General features: G+C 52.8%; 1 long non-coding RNA gene across 1 annotated transcript; it reads right to left on the reverse strand.

Moving 5' to 3' along the window:
- Nucleotides 1–3: 3 nt before the first annotated feature.
- LOC121672404 lies at nucleotides 4–5,322 on the reverse strand. The gene is made up of 3 exons (XR_006018863.1): nucleotides 5,127–5,322; nucleotides 325–439; nucleotides 4–13 (listed from the first exon to the last, which is right to left on the reverse strand). It is a non-coding gene; the product is annotated as an uncharacterized LOC121672404 (long non-coding RNA).
- Nucleotides 5,323–5,587: the final 265 nt, after the last annotated feature.

Genomic DNA, 5,587 nt, shown 5'->3' on the forward strand with positions numbered 1-5,587 from the left:
GTGCCTCCCTCTGCTCCGGCCGTGCCGCAGGCGAGCAGAGGGAGCTGCGGGAGCCCAGCACGAGGTGAGAGGACGCGTGTGGAAATGCTGGAAGGAACTCAGGAATCTGACCAGCTGCTGCTCTCGTTTCAGAGAGCCATTTCCCAGTTTGTCTCTCCCGCTGCCGCAAAATGAAAACGATGAATGCCAACGCAGCACTGCATGGAGCTGTTCGTGTAGATGCAGGTAACTGAGGGCTAGGCAATCGCTGGACAGGCTCTAACAGAGTGCTCTGGAGCGCAGTCACGGAGCGCTGACCAACGGCTGCTGGAAGAACTCTAACACTCACCTTTTTGTTTCAAGCTGTTTTCCAGTGTGATGAAGTTTTCGTAGAATATAAAGTAAATTTGAGAATAATTGTTGTCAAAAAATTGCTTCAGGTCACTTCCATCCACGATATCTGAAAAGAGGAACAAACAGAGCAATTACACAAGAGCAGAAGGACAAGAATTTCAGGCATTCTGCAAATTTAGCATGAGAGAACGAAATAAATGCAATACAAAACTATTTTAGTGACTCCACAGAGTATTCTGTACTAAATTGTGGGTCCATCCTCGCAAGTGAAGAGGAGTTTCACTGAATTTATGAGAGTCTGTGGTGGGGCTTTGGTTCGTTTGCTTTCCAGTTTAAAAAAAAAAAAGAAAAAGAAAAAGAAAAAAAATTTTTAATGGGGTGAGTCTTACAAAACAAGCAGGTTACTGCTGGAGAAAAACTCCAGCAAAGACTTTTGGGATGCAAATTCAGTTCTTACATTCATCTGGCAAGCAGATCAAACCAGAAAACAGCATATTCCCAATTCATTTCTTAGAATAACAGCAACACAAGCACGTGCCACTTTCCTAAGTGCTAACCTGGGTCCGAAATTTGAAATAAGTTCCTTTTCCACCAAGAAAAAGGTCCAGTGTTTTCTAAGCCTGACACTGGCCAAACACACGTGAATTTCCTCCCTTTGGTCTTTACTGCAACTGATTTGGTCAAGGGAAGTCAGGTGATTTCACCCGGAAGCGGGTGGAGGGCAGAAATTAACATCGTGTCTGCTCATTGAAGCCTCACCTTGCAAGAAACCTGTTCATTACCCAAAATAAAGCTGATTCCAGCAAGAAGGCTCAATAACATCCCACGACTACAGAAGACAGAATAACTTTAGCCCTAGACAGCTTGATTTTTATTTAAATTAATACCTTTCCAGCAGTAAGGCTTTGCTTGGCTGCTTGCACTATGGAAACAATTAGTGCAGGGAAACTCTTTAACGTGGTATTTGTTTCCTACAAACTACCGGTCTTGAATTTGCAAGCTAAGTGCAATTATTCCTCTCCATGAATGCGTCCTGTTAAACACAACTCCGGGGGAAAACAAGGCTTTCATTTACAGGGGTTTCATATGAGGGAATGAGGTCATTAAAATCTAAACAAAAAGGAAACTTTCCCTCTGAACTGCGAAGGGAGGAGAAAGGAACTGCCTCACCAAGAAAGCAAATTCTCCTTTTTTCTAAAAGTGGTATCTCAGCGGTGACTCACGGGTGAGTCTGGTGTGAGCTGCATCCCTACAGCCACAGCCCTTTCTTACTGATGTGTTTCACTTGTCGCAGGGGACGGCTCATTCCTGCCTCTCAAATGGGAAACATCAGGGAAAGTTTCCTGCTCTATTTATCCCTGGAGACAACAAGATAAAAACCCCTGACTTGGGGGAAATGCACCGGCTGAAGGGGTATTTATAAGCACCCAAGGAAGCGGGGCAGCAAGCTTGGGGCTGAACTGCGGGAATTCGGGGTCGTGTTTATGTTTACTCACAAACAGCTCTCAGGTTACCACAGCTGCGCACAGGCACCCGGCCCTCCCGCCGCAGGCAAGCGCCAGCAGCCATCCCAAACCCGAACGGGACGAGCCCGCGGTTCTGGCCAACACCTGACAGCAGCTGCTGCGGCAACGCTCGGGGAAGAGCCGGGCGTTCCGAGGGTCACCTCCGGTTCCTTCTGTACAAGCAGGACGTGTTGGCTCCCTGGAAAACTGTCAGTCACGCTGACTTGCCTTACTATTAAATTTAAAATCTGGAGCAACAAACTATTCGGGTACCACTCAGTGAGGACCTGAGGCTGCTGCCGAACTCTCATGGCTCTTCCTCATCTTAAAACACAAAATCCAGAGGGGACAAGAAGCCTGTCCTTAGCACACGGCCTTGCCCTTCATTTTCCTGTTAAGTCACAAATGTTGTCACAGTCACCTGTTAGAAATCATCCCTTAATGCCGTGAACTTCCAAAGTCACTTGACTTTATGCTACTTCTTCAAAGCTCCCTTAATCCTCGAGTACTTGAAAAATTAAAGGAGATCAAGAGAATTTCGCAGCCACACCCTGGTTAACGATAAAACTTTTACGACCAGCCTCACCCCAGAAATAACATGCAATTCTTACTTATCTCCAGGAGAAGTATGTCAGCACGAAGCAGACCGTCACCAAAGCACCCCTCCAACGGGAACAGCTTCCAAAATAACATTAACACCTCCAATTTCACACGAGCACTACGGAACAACACCAGCTCTGAATTCAGCAGGAAGTCTGCACACATCCCCTTTTGAGTGTCTCTAAATGAAAGTTTCCACCAAGCCAATATTACTCCTGCAGCTGTGCACAACTGCGAGGCCAAGCAGTGCCAGGACTGAAACCCCACTACTCTCCTTTGTTATCCCATTTCTGATGGAGGCAGTTCCAGGAAAAGCATGGGCTTTCCTGATAGGTATTTTTTAAAGACAAAGATCAAGGACTGCACTTGGTAACCTCACAAATTTCGTATTTTAACATAACTCGGTGTGTCTCCCATGTATTTGCCCACTGCTCAATGGGGAAAAGACTGAAAGCCCAGGACAAAGCAGCATCCCGCATCTGTTGGCAGCAGTACTCCTGACACCTGAGTATTCCAACTGGGCCCGAGGAGAAAACACTATTGAAAGAGATGCTTCCATTAAAAAAAGAAATTTTTTACCCAAGAATAGCCACAGAAAAAATTCTTAAGGCGCAGCGATCCATTCTTACACTACAAAAGTCCCACAGAAACCACCCTGGGAAAGAGCAGAGCTTTCATTTATGGCCAGTCCATGGGGAAGAGCCAAATCTGTACATCCCCACCACTCTTTATCAGGCCATTAGTTTTTAAGTCTATCTTTAAAAAAAAACAAAACAAAGGCCACACTACTGGCACTTCCACAAACTGTATTTAGACCTTTACTAACTTTACAGAACTTCTGGCCCCAAGTACATCTCCACAGCAACAGAAAAATAAGGGAAACGTTCTGGTCATTTCTCAAACACAAATGAACATCCACTTTTGAGTCCTGTTGTTCTTCTGGGTAGTGTTTTGGCCTGCCACGTGGCCAGAGCACCCCATAGAGCAGGAGCTCAGATCCCAAAGGCCGCTCGAGGCCTGAGAGACATTATAAGCAGCACCAGCTTAGGTGGAATCTTTTATTTCAGTTCGGGCACTGGACAAACTTACACCCATGCCAGTAAGGGACCTGACGCAATCCACAGCTCACACGAGCCCTTATTTACGGAACTACACATTCCTTTTGCTCATCCCTCCCCTACGATCATCTTCCCTCTCATCTGTATCCTCCTGCACCAGCGGGATCACAGAAGAGTAACTGACATTTTGTTTACAATTAAAGTCCTGTGATTTAAAACCAACAAAGGAAGAGGAGCTGGCAGCCCCTAAGGAAACACAAGAGCAGGAGCAGCTCTTTGGGGAACACGGGGCACTGTGGCCCGAGTGAAGCAGCAGGAGTAACACACACACACACACACATTCCTACCCCTGGCCAGGGCAAGGTGAGAGGGGACAAGGGGAAAAAAAAAAAAACCCAACTCCTTTTGAGCTTTTATAAAAAAGCTTTGTTTTTCTTAAATACCAGAAAGGTTCTTCCCATGTGTTGCTTCATTTTCCACGCTGAACAGAAACACGGAAGACACTCTGGCAAGGGTATTTATCAAGACGGCATCTTCCAAAAGCCACTCCCATGCTACCTCAAATGTTGACACAGGCACTGCAAAGAGCAGATACCCGGGGACCGTACCCAGAGCTGCTCGGACAGTGCCCGCACTGACCAGCCAGGCAGCTGGACACAGCACAGCCCCAGGCAGCCCCGTGGCTCCGCAACACCCTTCACCGTAAACCAGCGCCCGCAAGCACCTTTAATTAAAGAGTCACCAGACGCAACAGCGTGACACCAGGCCGGATCCGCCCGGCACTTTGCTCCCTGACCAGCTGCCCCCCATCAGCTCCCGAAGCGCAGCAGATCGCAAGGAACAACTGCGGCACGCCAGCGATGATCCCTCGCACCTGGAACAAACCGGCGTCACCCGGGAGCCAAGCGGACTGACCGGCCACAGCCTCTCCCCTCAGCAGAGCCTGCTGCTGCTGCATTTCAACAGCGAACACGAGGCCACCCAGACCCTCCCGAACCACAGCTCGCAGCTGAAACACATCAGCGGCTTTCCACCCCCAGAGGGACCGCAGCTGAAACTCCACCACGATGAGGGTGAAAGGCTTCACCTGCAAGGCGCCCCGAGACGCGTCCAACCTGACCCCAAACACGGAGTCACCACAAAACACCATACCGTGACTTCTCTTAGAGTTTAAACCACCAACAAAGAGCCCCGAGTCGATGTTGCCGACAAGAGCAGGGCTCCTGCGAGCGCATCTCCGAACCTGACCGGGGATGTGAGTTTCCCCGCGGTCCCGCCCCCAGCCCACCGTGCCGTACCCGAGCACCGGGACACCGGCAAACGCGACTTTCCCAGGGCACCGCGCACCCCAAACTTTCTCCCGCAGCCCTCGGGAAGGACACGCACCGCTGCCTCTGCAAGGGAGAGAGCCCGGGGAGCCCGCCGAGCTGCTCGGGAGCCTGGGGCTCCCCGGGCAGGAGAGGCTCTCTGTCCCCACCCAGCACGGAGAGCTGTTACGGCCCGGGTTCACTGGTGTCGCGCCCGGACACCGCAGCGGAGGGCGAGCAGCGCCCGCGGCTCCGCCCGGGCACCCCACGAGGGGGCTCAGGGCCCCGGGGCCGCGTCCCCCCGCGCCCCCTCCCCCGCTCACCCAGCAGCGCGCGGAGGTGCTTCAGGCGGGTCAGCACGTCCCGCTTGGGGTCCAGCGCCTTCTGCGTGGATTTCCTGACATCGGCGTGGCTCTTCCTGGAGAACATCCCGGCGGAGCGGCGGGCAGGGATGCGGGGATGGAGCCGCGCCGGGAGCGCTCCCCGCGCGCCGCTCCCGCCCCCGCTCTGCGCCGCCGCTGCGCGGGGCGCGCCGGGAGCTGCGGCACCGCCCGCCCCGCGCTCTGACGTCACGGCGGCGTGGCGCTGACGTCACCGCGGCTGCCGGGAGCCGCGCCCCGGGACCCCCGGGAACCCTCGGGAACCCTCGGGAACCCCCGGCCCCGCCAGTGCCAGCCCCGGGCCGGTCTCCCCGGGCACCGCGCAGGGACGGCGGGACCCCGCAGTGCCGGGGGGCGCAGGGGACAGCCCGGCCCCGTGCGGCTCCAGGGACCCCCGAGAGGCG

Source organism: Corvus kubaryi, unplaced genomic scaffold, assembly GCF_017639235.1.
Source record: "Corvus kubaryi isolate FWS band 111438036 unplaced genomic scaffold, C.kubaryi_AGA036_p1.0 61891, whole genome shotgun sequence".
Taxonomy (NCBI): domain Eukaryota; kingdom Metazoa; phylum Chordata; class Aves; order Passeriformes; family Corvidae; genus Corvus; species Corvus kubaryi.